General features: G+C 51.0%; 1 pseudogene; it reads left to right on the top strand.

Annotated features, from left to right (window-relative positions):
- Nucleotides 1-496: 496 nt before the first annotated feature.
- On the top strand, nt 497-15,402 carry LOC133354053 (transcription factor SPT20 homolog; annotated as a pseudogene).
- The last annotated feature ends 1,881 nt before the right edge of the window (nt 15,403-17,283 follow it).

Genomic DNA, 17,283 nt, shown 5'->3' with positions numbered 1-17,283 from the left:
CTCCGCTCGTTGTTGTGAGCGTCGCTCCTCCGCCCTCCGTTGTTGTTGGAGGGCGACTGCCTCCAACTGCCCAGTAGCGTCCTTCACGAGCCTCCTCCACTGAGGCCGATCTTGACACCGCTGGTACCAGTCATCGGCGAGTCCACTCAGCTCCACGTCCTCCTGTACCACATCACTCCATCTCTTCTCTAGCCCGTGCCGCGCCCGTTTAGTCCCCTCTCTCCGGCCGAACAAAAGTTGTTTAGGCATGCGGTGGCTGGGCATGCGGGCTACATGACCCAGCCAACGCAGCCTTGCCTGCCGGAGGAGCTCACCGATGGGACTTTACCCACACGAACACACACACATCAATATGGTTTTGCACTTAATGTGTCCAAAACAAATATGGGGGAGCGGGGGGGGGACATACCAAAATAAATGAGCACACGGTGAGGTGTTTACACAACGTCAGCACAAGAGACGCGAGTGTCTCTGCAATATTAAACGCCACCGTTCAATGTCACGGGGCCGCAGCAGCAGCAGCAGCCCCTCTGTAAGTGGTTGCGGCCGTAGCCGCAACTCTGTCACAAAACTTGCACTGAATTCGTCCCTTCCACCACTCCCCACATATTGCAACCCACGCCGCGCACACGTAGATCACAAACTACAATCGTTTAAACACGACAACATACATAAACTACACGCAACCCACAACAACCGTCATTCGCCACTAAGTTGGCGGTGACGTCACCACGACGCTTGTGCCAGGCTAGGTGCACTTTAAAGCCACGTGAAGTGTCGATCGCCCGCTGGCAGGAGGTCACGGGACAGACTGAGGTGCCAAACCACACACGCTACCTACACATACACGCGAAATACGCAGTCATAGTTTGCGTGTCTGTGTAGATGGCAACAAAGACCAAATAATGAAAAACCTATGAGACCAGTAACTTCTCTGTTTATATGGCAGTGTATGGGGTCACGTAAAGAATCCCCCTGCAGCCATAAATACTGTTGGAGCGAGTGCTGTCAGCGAGCACCTATTAAAGTCAGCGGTGATACACGAGGGGGTGATTAGGCCACCACCTTTGCCCCGACTATATCAACTTCCACGCCGGAAGAACGAATCGAACCAGCGACCTTGGGGTTTTACAAGACTAGCAGCGCTGACCCTCAGCAGCAGCAGCAGCAGCAGCAGCAGCAGCAGCAGCAGCAGCAGCAGCAGCAGCAGCAGCAGCAGCAGCAGCAGCAGCAGCAGCAGCAGCAGCAGCAGCAGCAGCAGCAGCAGCAGCAGCAGCAGCAGCAGCAGCAGCAGCAGCAGCAGCAGCAGCAGCAGCAGCAGCAGCAGCAGCAGCAGCAGCAGCCAGCAGCGCAGCAGCAGCAAGCAGCAGCAGCAGCAGCAGCAGCAGCAGCAGCAGCAGCAGCAGCAGCAGCAGCAGCAGCAGCAGCGCAGCAGCAGCAGAGCAGCCAGCAGCAGCAGCAGCAGCAGCAGCAGCAGCAGCAGCAGCAGCAGCAAGCAGAAGCGCAGCAGCAGCGCAGCAGCAGCAGCAGCAGCAGCAGCAGCAGCAGCAGCAGCGCAGCAGCAGCAGCAGCAGCAGCAGCAGCAGCAGCAGCAGCAGCAGCAGCAGCAGCAGCAGCAGCAGCAGCAGCAGCAGCAGCAGCAGCAGCAGCAGCAGCAGCAGCAGCAGCAGCAGCAGCAGCAGCAGCAGCAGCAGCGCAGCAGCAGCAGCAGCAGCAGCAGCGCAGCAGCAGCAGCAGCAGCAGCAGCAGCAGCAGCAGAGCGCAGCGCAGCAGCAGCAGCAGCAGCAGCAGCAGCAGCAGCAGCAGCAGCAGCAGCAGCAGCAGCAGCAGCAGCAGCAGCAGCAGCAGCAGCAGCAGCAGCAGCAGCAGCAGCAGCAGCAGCAGCGCAGCAGCGCAGCAAGCAGCAGCAGCAGCAGCAGCAGCAGCAGCAGCAGCAGCAGCAGCAGCAGCAGCAGCAGCAGCAGCAGCAGCAGCAGCAGCAGCGCAGCAGCAGCACAGCAGCAGCAGGCAGCAGCAGCAGCGCAGCAGCAGCAGCAGCAGCAGCAGCAGCAGAAGCAGCAGCAGCAGCAGCAGCCGCAGCAGCCAGCACAGCAGCAGCAGCAGCAGCAGCAGCAGCAGCAGCAGCAGCAGCAGCGCAGCAGCAGCAGCAGCAGCAGCAGCAGCAGCAGCAGCAGCAGCAGCAGCAGCAGCAGCAGCAGCAGCAGCAGCAGCAGCAGCAGCAGCAGCAGCAGCGCAGCAGCAGCAGCAGCAGCAGCAGCAGCAGCAGCAGCAGCAGGCAGCAGCAGCAGCAGCAGCAGCAGCAGCAGCAGCAGCAGCAGCAGCGCAGCAGCAGCAGCAGCAGCAGCAGCAGCAGCAGCAGCAGCAGCAGCAGCAGCAGCAGCAGCAGCAGCAGCAGCAGCAGCAGCAGCAGCAGCAGCAGCAGCAGCAGCAGCAGCAGCAGCAGCAGCAGCAGCAGCAGCAGCAGCAGCAGCAGCAGCAGCAGCAGCAGCAGCAGCAGCAGGCAGCAGCAGCAGCAGCGCAGCAGCAGCAGCAGCAGCAGCAGCAGCAGCAGCAGCGCAGCAGCAGCAGCAGCAGCAGCAGCAGCAGCAGCAGCAGCAGCAGCAGCAGCAGCAGCAGCAGCAGCAGCCAGCAGCAGCAGCAGCAGCAGCAGCAGCAGCAGCAGCAGCCAGCAGCAGCAGCAGCAGCAAGCAGCAGCAGCAGCAGCAGCCAGCAGCCGCAGCAGCAGCAGCAGCAGCAGCAGCAGCAGCAGCAGCAGCAGCAGCAGCCGCAGCAGCAGCAGCAGCCGCAGCAGCAGCAGCAGCAGCAGCAGCAGCAGCCAGCAGCAGCAGCAAGCAGCAGCGAGCAGCAGCAGCAGCGCAGCAGCAGCAGCAGCAGCAGCAGCAGCAGCAGCAGCAGCAGCAGCAGCAGCAGCAGCAGCAGCAGCAGCAGCAGCAGCAGCAGCAGCAGCAGCAGCAGCAGCAGCAGCAGCAGCAGCAGCAGCAGCAGCAGCAGCAGCAGCAGCGCAGCGCAGCAGCAGCAGCAGCGCAGCAGCAGCAGCAGCAGCAGCAGCAGCAGCAGCAGCAGCAGCAGCAGCAGCAGCAGCAGCAGCAGCAGCAGCAGCAGCAGCAGCAGCAGCAGCAGCAGCAGCAGCCAGCAGCAGCAGCAGCAGCAGCAGCAGCAGCAGCAGCAGCAGCAGCAGCAGCAGCAGCAGCAGCAGCAGCAGCAGCAGCAGCAGCAGCAGCAGCAGCAGCAGCAGCAGCAGCAGCAGCAGCAGCAGCAGCAGCAGCATCAGAGCAGCAGCAGAGCAGCAGCAGCAGCAGCAGCGCAGCAGCAGCAGCAGCAGCAGCAGCAGCAGCAGCAGCAGCAGCAGCAGCAGCAGCGCAGCAGCAGCAGCAGCAGCAGCAGCAGCAGCAGCAGAGCCGCAGCAGCAGCGCAGCAGCAGCAAGCAGCAGCAGCAGCAGCAGCAGCAGCAGCAGCAGCGCAGCAGCAGCAGCAGCAGCAGCAGCAGCAGCAGCAGCAGCAGCAGCCAGCAGCAGCAGCAGCAGCAGCAGCCAGCAGCAGCAGCAGCAGCAGCAGCGCAGCAGCAGCAGCAGCAGCAGCAGCAGCAGCAGCAGCAGCAGCCAGCAGCAGCAGCAGCAGCAGCAGCAGCAGCAGCAGCAGCAGCAGCAGCAAGCAGCAGCAGCAGCAGCAGCAGCAGCAGCAGCAGCAGCAGCAGCAGCAGCAGCAGCAGCAGCAGCAGCAGCAGCAGCAGCAGCAGCAGCAGCAGCAGCAGCAGCAGCAGCAGCAGCAGCAGCAGCAGCAGCAGCAGCAGCAGCAGCAGCAGCAGCAGCAGCAGCAGCAGCAGCAGCAGCAGCAGCAGCAGCAGCAGCGCAGCAGCAGCCAGCAGCAGCAGCAGCAGCAGCAGCAGCAGCGCAGCAGCAGCAGCAGCAGCAGCAGCAGCAGCAGCAGCAGCAGCAGCAGCAGCAGCAGCAGAGCAGCAGCAAGCAGCAGCAGCAGCAGCAGCAGCAGCAGAAGCAGCAGCAGCAGCAGCAGCAGCAGCAGAGCAGCAGCAGCAGCAGCAGCAGCAGCAGCAGCAGCAGCGCAGCAGCAGCAGCAGCAGCAGCAGCAGCAGCAGCAGCAGCAGCAGCAGCAGCAGCAGCAGCAGCAGCAGCAGCAGCGAAGCAGCAGCGCAGCAGCAGCAGCAGCAGCAGCAGCAGCAGCAGCAGCAGCAGCAGCAGCAGCAGCAGCAGCAGCGCAGCAGCAGCAGCAGCAGCAGCAGCAGCAGCAGCAGCAGCAGCAGCAGCAGCAGCAGCAGCAGCAGCAGAGCAGCAGCAGCAGCAGCAGAGCAGCAGCAGCAGCAGCAGCAGCAGCAGCAGCAGCAGCAGCAGCAGAGCAGCAGCAGAAGCAGCAGCAGCAGCAGCAGCGCAGCAGCAGCAGCAGCAGCAGCAGCAGCAGCAGCAGCAGCAGCAGCAGCAGCAGCAGCAGCAGCAGCAGCAGCAAGCAGCAGCAAGCAGCAGCAGCAGCAGCTAGCCAGCAGCAGCAGCAGCAGCCAGCAGCCGCAGCAGCAGCACCGCAGCAGCCCGCAGCAGGCAGCAGCAGCAGCAGCAGCAGCAGCAGCAGCAGCAGCTAGAAGCCGCAGCCAGCAGCAGCAGCAGCTAGCAGCAGCAGCTAGCAGCAGCAGCAGCAGTCAGCAGCAGCCGCAGCATATGCAGCAGCGCAGCAGCAGCAGCAGCAGCAGCAGCAGCAGCAGCAGCAATCAGCAGCAGCAGCAGCGAGCACGCAGCAGCGCAGCAGCCACAACAGAGCTGCAAGCAGCAGCTAGAGCAGCAGCAGCAGCAGCAGCAGCAAGCAAGCAGCAGCAGCGCAGCAGACAGCAGCAGCAGCAGCAGCAGAGCAGCAGCAGCAGCATGCAAGCTAGCAAGAAGCAGCAGCAGGCAGACAGCATCAGCGCAGCAGCAGCAGCAGCAGCAGCGCAGCAGAGCAGCTAGCAGCAGCAGCAGCAGCTCGCAGCAGCAGCAGCCGCAGCAGGCAGCAGTCGCAGCAGCACAGCAGCGCGGCAATATTTACCACTCGTTTGAGTCCGCGGTCGGTGCGTTTAGCAGTAAATATACAAATACACGCGGATTTCGGTTCCGTACAAAGCAGTGCAAGCCTTTGCACTGCTCTGTAACGGTGGCATTTTTTGCTGGGGGGAGTTGGATTTGCATGAAACGTTGATTTTAGTGCCGATGCACATCATCGTTGAGTGCAGAGAATAACAGGGTAACAGTGGGAATTGAGCTGGCAGAGTGTCTCTCCCAACCTTCGCGTGGATATAATGTGTCGTCTCCAGCTTTCCCGAGCTGTGTTGAGATGCATCTGCGTCTCGTCTCCGTTGAGGCAGGCATTGTAATTGCATGACCACATTCGAACATTGCTGTGAAATTTCACAGTTCAAGTTCATGCCTCCAAAAGAAAGGATGGCTTCACTGTGAAGTACCGAATTCCTCCTGGCAATGTACACTTTATTTAAATGACCAACAAGACAATGCCATACAGGGGCCTAATTTTTTAAAATCTAAAACTCTTTTTACTGGTAAGAACCTCCTGGTTGCTCCAGCCCACAGGGGATTATTGTGTCCGTCGTGCAGGGAGAGGCTGGGTGGGGAGGGAGGGGCTGGGTGGGGAGAGGAGGGTGGGGAGGGGCTGGGTGGGGAGGGTGGGGCTGGGTGGGGAGGGGCTGGTCACCCCGTGGTGCCCTTATAAAACTCAACGTTTAACCTACTCACGCCGGCTTGTGCCCGCCCTCACAGTCGGGCATATTTGCGGAATACACCACGCCGCCGTTGACCCTGGCCATTGACCAATCAACCCAACGTTCCTACCAGCTCCCTCCGCAGGAATGTGTTATTTACGATTTCTATTTCACCAGGTAAGGCCCACTGAGCTCTTTAGAACTTTTTTCACAAGCGACCTGGCCACAGATGATAGCCCAATGAAGTGGCTCATCACGTGGAATTGTATAGCAGCCAAATACTCTGAACGGATTTTTCTAAATGTGGAGGGAAAATTCGGACGACCCGGAGAATAATCCACGTGACCACGGTGGGGGAAGAACATGGACACTCCAAAACATGCAGGCATCAAAGGTCGGGATCGAACCCACGAACCCCTTTATACCAGGCGAAGTAGTTAACATATCACCACCAGGGCACCATTTCTCAGATGGTTACATGCATATGCAAAGACAAAGATCCCCCATACAGTCTGTAACGGACAATTGAGGCAAGTGTTATTCGCAATCACCTATGAAGGCAGGCACAGCACAAGTATGTGCCGATGGCCAACACCATGCCCGGTCACCTTTGTCTCCCTAGTGCTGATAATTATACTCCACGTCAGGTACTCATTTAAGGCTGCGTCTACCTAGGGGATGCCCAGAGCAGGTGAAAACATTTGTTGCTGTTGTTAGTCATGAGCGGAATTGGAACTCTGGTGGCTGGTTTCGATGTTCAGTGCTCTAACCACTGCATGACTAATCTCCACAAAGAAAAAGATCCCCCGTATAGCCTGAACAGACTGTTGAGCCAAGTGCTGTTAACGAACACCTATAAAGGCCGGTGCGGCGCACGAGGGGGTGGGTGGGTAACACCACGCCCGGCCGCCTTTGTCTCCCATGTGGCGATGTTTACACACCTCACCAGGTAATAATTTGAGGCTGAGTCAACCTAGGGGCAAGTGCTATTAGAAAAGCACAGTTGTGATGTGACTGTACACACTAGTTGTCAGATGTTACCACTACCACTCCTGAAACATTAAAGCACTCTGCTATTCTTTTAGAATAAATTTCAGCAGGATAAATATTGAGCAACCCTCATACATTTAGTCAGTTCAATATTCCCTGCTGCATGAAATCCATAACTATCTCCATACCCTTGGCTCTCACAAACTACCAGCGTCTGAACTACGATACCACCTGCTGTATTACAATATTTTTTTCTATATTTTTTTTAAAACCGTAAATATATCAAAGTCAATTTAAGCAATTTGTGCACTCAGCCAAAATGACAAATGCCCACGCGGCAGTCGTTTGCTGCTAATTGAATTAATGAGCACATAACGAGCTCGAGCTGTGGGTATCAGCGCAACCTTAGAGGTTTGCCCAAATAGCGCTTCAATTGCACGGAGCAATGCACGATAAAAAAATGTTACGGCTTGTTCTGCTTTTTTTTACTTAGCCTCGCAATCTCTGCCGCAATGGCGAATGACGCCTCCGTGTCGTTCTGTCGTGAGTCACCTTTCAAACAAGGTGGCATTTATGTAAAGAAATAAAAAAATCGCCGCAAGAGTTGGCTCAACTCCAAAAAAACAGCCAATGCCTAGGCAAGTGATGGGATTTACATGTATGGCAGAATGATTCATTTTGGGAGTTTTTTTAAGTAATAATGCACGGTTGTTATCTGCAAACGGTCTTTTGCAAAACTAACAGGTTTGGCTGTTATGCGACTTTAGCTGAGTGCATTTGATTTGTTACATGGATGATGTTCCCATTTAGTTTCCCGGCTATGTTTTCCGTGGTGCTGCGAGTGGCCTTCAGTAACAACAACACAAAATCAAATATTGCAGAGAACGAGTGCAGGGTCGTTATGTACGTACGGATGTTGAACTTTCGCACCGTAGGTAGCCAGCTGAGCCAATCGGAGGTGCGGGGAAAGGACGACAAACAGCGTTAAAGATGTTAGTTTTCAGTGGCTTCCTCATAATGGAATGAAGAGCGTCGCAGACGGCCGCAAAAGCGCATCTGAAAGCGCGCGATGCGGTGATCGTCGTTAATGAATATTGCACAACTCACTAACGAGGTGTCAGAATCCCGTCCAGGAAAACCACTCGAGAGGAAACTCCACTTGCACAAGTCTCCTTTGTGCAAGGGAACACCACACTTGTGTGTGAATGGTAAAAAAAAACAACTGCTGTAGAGGGGATTGATGACACGGCATTATTGACTCATGGGCAGAAAGTACAAATTTCCGACAGCCCGAGTCTGGTCGCCAAATGACTGCACAACAATAACAACAACAAAAACAAAAAAAACCCATTGTATTAAACATTGGTTTTCATTTCATTTGGTTACGTTCCAACACTAAAATCCATAATATAGTTTTTTTTGGGTTAGATTGCGTAAATATGAATGTGTCGTTAAACCCGCAACCACCCGACACAGCCAATTAGTAAGGTTTGTCACGTAAACAAAACGTGGCCAATTCGTTACTAGTACAGCAACACCGGTGTGTTAGAGAGCAAATACACAACATTTACAATCGGAGTACGACGTTTCGCCAGTTATTACAACTAGCTTCATCACTGAAAATATAAAATGAATCCCTACGATTGTCATTCAACAAAAAGCACCATAGCAGACTGTCCGAAAGTGGGTCGCCCACTTCGTTAAAGAGAAAAAAAAGGTCACTTGAAGAAGTAACAATGGTGCACGATTCTCCAATCCACCACACCGCTTCCATCCACTCGGCAAGTCCAAATGGGTTAATCAAAGATAATCTATTGGCAGGCTGCATGTGGTGGCGTATACTGTGGATACATCCAAGCTATTGGCCAGCGTAGAATAGTAGGCCAAAACACCATCGAGAGGGAGCTGTAGTTGATTGAGGCCCTCTCTCCAGCAGTGCCATGAACAAACACACACAAATATGGCTTCATAATAGAGGTTTTTGGGTTAGATCACGTAAATTTAAATGTGATGTTAAGCTCGCCACCACCCGCCACAGCCAACTAGTAAGGTTTGTCACGTAAACAAAACATGTCAATGTGTGACTAGTTCAGCACACCCGTGTGTTGGAGAGACAAACCCGCAACAGTGACAATTCGAGTATGACGTTTCGCCAAGTAATTACAACTAGCATCATCAGGCGGACAGCCAGAGTTCACAAGTACCCAAAACGTCGTGTACGTGTAAACATCCCTTGCGCGACCATTCGACGACACTGATTCGTGAGATGTCCCCAATGGGTTCTTCATCTCGTGACACGATGCCAATGAAAGAACTTCAGTCAATTGGGGAAAACAACAAACGGCCAGCAAAAGTTGAAACTCGTGTCGGGGACTCGACGAAACCCTAAAGGGAAATCAAAAGGACATCCCAGCAGTCTACTTCACGAGAAGGTGAGTGTCCTGCCACAGCAATATGGATAAAGGGCTAACAGAACGTTTGGCGATTGGACAGCCCCTTGCCTCCATCAACCCTACCCACTGTTTGCATAGCCAACGCCCACTCTGTCACCAGCCCTGCCACCACAGTGAAGTGTTCCCGGCTACCTCGAGCTAATAGCTAGCCCCAACCCACTTCTCAGGGAAGCAAGCCCCCTTTTGCCCACATAGTGAGCCGTGCACGAAGCTGGAAAATGTTAAACCGGGGACAATTTCTCAATTTTAACAAATTTTTCAGGGTGCCGGGGACATGCTCTCTGAGACTGCACCAGGCTTTCACGTTGGATAGCCTTCAATGTGGATTGAAACAACAATACTTGGCAACTTGTAACGTGCTGAACGGTATTCCCTCGCACTCCATGGAGACACAGAATGGCTCAGAAGTGCGAGGAGGAACGACAGACAAGCGGGAAGGCATCAGCAGTGACGCCGTGAGCCAGCATTAACAAGAATTACCCAGGCTCTGCGGTCCTCTATATACTAAGATGTTATCGGCCAATTACTGAGTGCTTACATGTGGGTTAACCGGAGCACTCGGAGAACATCCACGCGTGCGATGGGGCAACACTCCATCCCGTGTAGATCGAAGCAGGTGGGTTCAACATTTGCTGTACGGTGGTCTCCTAACAATTCCAGGGTACGACATCTCCTCGACGTCTATGGGAAGTTTGATGAACAATGTTTGTATGTTCAGGTCGAAGTTGGTGAGTGAGCCAGTGGATGGCTTCAGGAGCAGCCTGCTGACCATCTGAAATGCTGCCAGCGAATGAATGATCGAAGCGGGCGGTAGTGGGTGTTGCTAACATGTGTAACAATTCTGGTCTGTTCAAAATTGTTCTGTCATTGGGTGTGAGCGAGGGCCGCATCTGCTCGTGCGATGTTGCGATGCCAATAAAAATAGGGCATTAATTGTCGGGTTAATTGAAGCCAGGAGCTTCTTCTGTGGGCTTACTGATTAAGTGCTTGCGAGGGAAGTTGGCATCGTTCCCAGTCCTGAGGATTCAAAATTGAGGATTCAATCCTGAGGCTTTGGGCCACCAATGGAGTTGAACACCACAGCCCACATTTGCTTGAGTGGGTAGACTAAAACGTGTGCACAGGGTGGCCCAAAAGTCAGTACACATCGGCTTATTTCATGTATTTCACGCAACGGCATTCAAAAAGTATCAATTGTTTCTTCTTTAAGTGAGTTAATATATATAATAACTTATTTACATAAATATTTCTTCTTCCGGTGGGATCATCTCAAATCCGTCGTTTGCAAAACTTGACCAAAAACCACGAATGAATGAATTGAGAGAAAACATAATTGATGTAAACAAATAACACATGTAATCTTAACATGAAAAAAAAAACTCCTGAAGTAATTTCAAAAGTGAATTCACGCGTGCCTTCATGTTAATGGAAGTCAGTTTGAACATTTGATGAAATAAATGAAACAAGCCTGTTTGATTTGTTGAAATAAATGCAATAAACCGTTGAGTCCAGACATTTGGGAAACCTTGTATATTTAGGTTTTTCCTTCCACAGTCACTAAAATTCTATTACCAATCACCTGCTAACATCATTATTAAAAAAATAATCTCCCCGAATTGTAATGTGCACATTTCAACCATGAAAATAGTTGATTTACTCCGGCAGAGTATATAAAAAAAATACACATATTAAATTAGATTGTTGGGTCGGAATGTAATTGCAGTATTTAAGCTGTGTAAATTGCACGAAACTTATTTGGCGAAATAAATCATTTTCTAGTCATAAAAAAAAATATTGGTGATTTGTGTGTGGGTGTGCCGTAATAGAAAACATGTATACACGTATAAACATGCCCCATATAGTCTCAACAGACTGTGCTCTTAGCCAGCACCTGTGAAGGCAGGAAACGGCGCATGAATGGATGGGTGGCCAACACCACGCCCGGCAACCTTTGTCTCCCTCGTGACGACGATTACACATCGGAACAGGTTCTCTTCTGATGCCGAGTCGATATAGGGGAGACCCAAGGCTGGTTCAGATAATCGTCACTGGTGTTGGACATGAGCGGGGATCAAATTCTGGTCGCCGGGTTCGTAGCACAGCATGCTAACTGCTATGCCACCGGTCCCAACTATATTCATCCACACACATACACACTCTGTAGATCTCCACTTACGTAACATACATACGTACACTTATGTACTACACAAACATGCACACGTGTATGAAACATAGGTAAAGATGAAGGTGCAGCCCTGCATTTGCTTGTTCATTCCACTGTTAGTGGAAGGGCTTCCACTAGAGGGAGCTCTAAAGAGCTTCTCTAGTTTAGACGATAAATTGAGCTACCCTTCCACTTCACACTTTACCCTGCAATCTGTATATAAATTGATTGCAAATCAATTGTGCTAACACACTTAAGAATTCGTAGCATACGTATAGAGACGTCATACATGTGCAGTGACATTGAATGAGTCACTGGAGCGTGTGGCGCTGGGAGATTGGTAGCCAATGGGATTTGGGGTAGCAGCCCGTTCTACCAGTTAGACACGTAGGCCAAGCCCGGGGCCTTCTGGGGGATCCAGAAGGGGGCGTGGCCGAGGGCGGAGCCTGGCCACGCTGGGGAGGATAAAAGTCGAGCTCCGACTCGCAGTCGGGGCTGCTGCCATCTGGAGTGGAACTCGTCGTGCTGCCGGCGTCGTGGTCATCGCCTCTTCGAGCTGTGGGTCTGGAAGCGTGTTGGCTGTCCTGACCCGGTGTGTAGTTATCCCCTATGGCTGTGAAGGCCGGAATAAACAAGAGAAAGTGCCTCGTACGAGTGTCTCTGAATTAGTACACTACAAATGTATGCATACATACATACACGTGCATGTGATTTTGATTAAAAGTATCTTTAACATCAAGCGATTAACTCCCAGAAGGCCGTGTGGCTGATGGGACGTGTGCAATAAAAAATATATAATTCATTTTTTTTGCGCAGAGACAGAGAGCGAGAGAGCTTGTATTTATTTCAGTAGGAAGCACCCAATGAGCTGCAAGGTTCCTTTTGTGTCACGTTACATATCTTAGTTACACTCATTGGAAAGTGACGTTTTGTCGAATTGTAGTGTTAAATTATATTCCACACAAATAAGCTTACGATGATTCCGTATTAATATTATACACAGGCTGTTTCTTGACTGCATCCCTGAAAAAGCCACGATTGTGCCACCACCCTGGTCTAGAGGGTGATTTTCAGGTACACGGCAAACGTGGGCGCATTCTATTTTTGGAAACATAAAAATTAACCCGTAAAAACAAAGTTTTTCACTATAAATCCTTTATTTGCGTGTTCAATGGGCCACAACCCAGCCCACATTGGTCTTTGAAACGGGCGGCTAGAGTCCTCTCGTCCTCTGGCTTGAGATGGCTGCCACCTATGGGTCAGATGATTGTCTGCCAGCATTAAGCAATTGGTAATTAAATATTTTTTTTTCAAAAAAGTGTAAAATTTTGGGAAAAAAATTTCACGAAAATCAATTGTCACGCACAACGAGTCTGTGTGCAAAATGTCAGCTCGATTGGATCACGGGAAGTGGGTTAAAAAACGACCGAAAGATTTGCACGGTCGTAAGCAAGCAAGCAAGCACGCAAGCACGCAAGCAAGCAAGCAAGCGAACTTAATATAAAGGATTTAAAAAGTGTGTGTGTGTGTGCCCACCTCGTGTGCCGTGTCGGCCTTCGTAGGTGCTCGCTAACAGCACGCGGCCCAAACGTCTATTAAGGTTATTGGGGGGATCTTTGTCTGCCCCTTCGGCGCTAAAGTCACAAAAGCCGTGGCCACAATACGCAGTGGGCAATACTTGATGATAGTTGTTCGTTTGCCCCTGAATAGCAAACTCTGTGTGAACCCACACGACAGGTGATGAGTTTAAACGACGCTCGCGATAAAAGTCAAAGCGGCTCAGCTGTCAAGTTCCGGTTTTTGCGGGTTCTATATTCATAGCTGTCAACCCCTTATCAGTGCCAACCTTATTTCAGACCGATTCAGACCTACAAAGTCCCATCACAAGGCAGGAACACTAACAAATAGACAAAAAAAGATTGCCCCTATTGAAACGGCTGTGCGCCGTATGGACTTGAAAACTCAATTTCCTTGTACAAGAATACGATGTAAACCGTATGGCTTGACAGCTCTGTGTATTCATCGTGAATTGTGTTGGGTGCATTGCCGCCGTCGCCACCACCACCACCACCACCGAGGCATCAGAAAGTAATTTGCCTGAGAAATCCATGGCTGTTCAACTCCTATTGACACGGTGATCGAGCCCAGGACTCCACTGCCAGGGGGCATTGTGCACCTCGCTTATCCTCACAGCAACACACCTTCCCCAACTCTACGCATTGTAATCAGTTTAACACGTAGGCTTTCGCGACCAATATTATTCATAATCAACGTTTTTGGGTTAGATCGCGTTATTTTTAAACGTGTCGTAACCCTCCACCACCCGACACGGCCAATCGGCAAAAAAAGTGTCACGTTGAAAAAAGACAAATAGTTCACTGCTTTAGCCCACCGGTGTGTTGAAGCGTGAAACCACAACATTTACAATTTTTTGAGTACGACGTTTCGCTGGTAATTGCATCCAGCATCATCGGGCAATTCGCCAGAATTGTAAATGTCGTGGTTTCACGCTTCAACACACCGGTGGGCTAAAGCAGTGAACTATTTGTCTTTTGTCAACGTGACACTTTTTTTTACTGATTGGCCGTGTCGGGTGGTGGAGGGTTACGACACATTTATAAATAACGCGATCCAACCCAAAAACGTTGATTATAAATCTACGCATTTGTGCCAGCAGCCTTTTATTATTATTTTACTTTCATTATGAATAAGTTTTGTGGTGTTCTAATGATGTTGATTATTGATTATTGATTGGCTTGTCTGGTATTCAATTGTTACTCATTGGGTAACTCTTAGTATGCCTCTTGAAACACTGAGTCATTACAATGTTTAAATCCTTTATATTAAGTTCGCTTGCTTGCGTGCTTGCTTGCTTGCTTACGACCGTGCAAATCTTTCGGTCGTTTTTTAACCCACTTCCCGTCATCCAATCGAGCTGACATTTTGCACACAGACTCGTTGTGCGAGACAATTAATGTTCGTGAAATTTTTTTTCCAAAATTTTACACTGTTTAGGGAAAACAAATTTAATATTTAATTACCAATTGCTTAATACTGGTAGACAATCATCTGACCCATAGGTGGCAGCCATCTCAAGCCAGAGGACGAGAGGACTCTAGCCGCCACGCATATAAAGGATTTATAGTCAAAAACTTTGTTTTTACGGGTTAAACTTATTTTAAATGTAATTCTCATCCGGCTCCGTGGTGTTAAGTGCAGTCACCCACCATTATTATGATTCTCCACTCTATATCTCCGGCCTCTTTATGTGCTATGAAGAAGGGTCATTACCCAAAACGTCGCTGATTATATATTATGTATATATATATTTTTAAGATCACAGTGTTATTGACGAGTTGTTGAGTTCTGTGTGTGTTTTGTACGTGCACTTTTCTCCCTGATCTATATTTGCACCATTTTCAGTTTTTGACCCGTTTTCTTTGTCACAGTGCTGCGTCCATAATCCATACATTTTGGCAACATGCACCGATTTAAAACGTTATTCTTCAGGCACCATTGTAATCCTCCATTTCGTCTCCACACCCAGCACAGCACGTAACATCTGCTACATCTCTCGCGATTTGGCTCTGCGGCTTTTGGCTGCTTGCCGCATGTTTATTTCAATTCTACCGGCCCAGAACCGCAAAATATTTCGTTGGGAAATTAAGCCCTGAGCACGGATATCGGCTGAAGACTTCGCAGTTTGAAATAAGGCAACTTGGAATGGGACCAGGTGGGTCGCACCACACTGGGATATGTTTGGACTCAAAGCCAGCCGCTTTTGAATATCTGGCCATTGTGTCTCCCTCCACGGCACGCATCGTTAGTTCCGACTGGCAAGCTCCTGACACCAGGACATAATCACGTCACGGCCGTTACAATCCTCGGCGAGATGTTTGAGGTGCCAGTTGGGGGGTAATTTTATGGCTGTCAGATTTGATGACTGCCATCTTGCTCCCCCCGCCTTCCCGTCCCCCTTTTTCCCCCAGCACCCCCGGTTTAAAAAGTGGCAGATGCAAGATCGTTCGAGAGGCGAGAGAAAAATGCCTGTCCCAGTCTCGTCCTTCATCTGCCCCAACCCCTTGTCCGTGCTTCAGATTTAGGGTTCCACTTTTTGTGTGAATGTCTGAATTTTTGTCACTTATAGGTGTGATGAATGCCTTGACGACCGGCCGACTCACAGGGTAACTGGCTCTAAGAGCTCCGCGTTGAGTGAGCGAAGGGGACAAGTTTGGATAAAAAAAATGTATCTCTCCTTTTTTTTAACAGGGGGAATTCACGGTGAAATATTTGTACAGGACATGTGTAGTGGCGTGTATAGAGTCACTGTGGTGTAGCGCCAGTACCGTGCGAAGAGTGGCACTGTACGTGGGGAGCTTCTCTCTAGCATCGAAATGAGTATGGAGAGAGGTCGGTTGAGGACATGACGTCTGGGTGAACCCGAGAGGACACGTGGCCGGCACGGGGTAGCAAGGGGGCCCAGAAGGGGGCTTGAGGGACACGTAATGCTGGCTCCAGGTCCTTCTGGAAAGATCCAGAAGGGGCCGTGGCCGGAGGCGGAGCAAGGCCACGCTCAGCAGCATAAGAGGGATGGCCCGAGAGCAATCACGGCTGTCTTCTGGAATCAACCCACGTGCTATGTCTCCTCGGTCTTCGGTCCTCGATCTTCGATCTTCGGGCTTCACGCACGACATCGTGGACCAGTCAGGGCGTTAGCTGACCTGGTCCGATTGTATAGTTATCCCGTCGAGTGGTTATGTAGTTAACCATGGTGGTTAACACCCTAGATCGTTATCCGTCGAGTGATTATATAGTTACCCCGTTGTGTTAAGAAATAAACGTGTCACCTCCAAGTTCGAGTGTGCGCCTGTGTGGAACCCACTACACGTGTGTCCGTTGCCTCTCTCCTGTAATGTCACCCACCCCCACTCTCTCCCTGCCCAACGTGTTACCATCAGCTCCAGCTAAAATAAATAAAATAAATAAAATAAATAATAAAATAACCTTCGGTCAAATTGCCCTCAGCGGGGGAGGTCGCTCGTCCGCTGCTGCTGATCTCTTCCTGGGGGTTGAATTATCGCTGACTGCTACCCACTGTCCCGGCACTTTCTTCCATTGTTCACATCCACTGCTCAAGACCTTCCTATTCTGCTCTGCCTGCAGTCATTCACTGCCCCTGTCTATAACCGCGCCTTCATTATCACCGATTTTTTGGCACGCTGCCACGTATCGTCCTCTCCCTCTCGGAGGCTGCAGTCGCACAATGTTTGTCTCTCTGAAATTAACGTGAAATAAATTAATCGCGACGGTAACCACGGCTCGTGAGACATTCCTTGTGCCTCCCCCACTGCTTGTTAAAGCGACTTGAGATTCAGATCAAACGGGAGCCGTTATTCAACAAAACTGTACCATAGAGTCACGTAGGCGAAAAAAGAAAATACAAAAATTATATTGTTTTATTGTTATTTTTTTCATCTACGTGACTTTAACGAAAGAACCAAAGAGTATGGATCCTTGCACTCACGAAACTTCAAATCTAGAATGTACCATAGAGCTTACTGTCGTCATATTCGACCGTCACTCATCCGCCCCGATCAATTAACCACCCACAGCCTTTGCGGTATCTGTGCATTGTCTGTCATTCTTTAACATTGTTCACAAATCAAACATTTTCATATATCTACCTATATTGTAGTCCCCAGTGGATCAGAAATGTGACGTACTGTAATAGTGTAGAGGAGGATTGCACGCTGCACTGAGATGATTGCAACATGAGTTCAATTCCTGTTCACGATTCACAGCACACGTGGCAATTGGAACAGGAGCATGGCCTGGCTCTCCTCTAGGCTTGCTCGACCAGAACCATAAAGTCACATGGGCAAATGGTTTAGCTTCAATAATCATCTGCAAGGAAATCATGATCACAGAGCTATAATGGCAATGCTTTCCAATGTCGTGATTCTGCCATGGTGTCATGGGGTAGC

Source organism: Lethenteron reissneri, chromosome 46 (genome assembly GCF_015708825.2).
Source record: "Lethenteron reissneri isolate LAM-NWPU_2019-01 chromosome 46, ASM1570882v1, whole genome shotgun sequence".
Classification (NCBI taxonomy): Eukaryota; Metazoa; Chordata; class Hyperoartia; order Petromyzontiformes; family Petromyzontidae; genus Lethenteron; species Lethenteron reissneri.
This window is presented reverse-complemented; position numbering and strand designations above follow the sequence as displayed.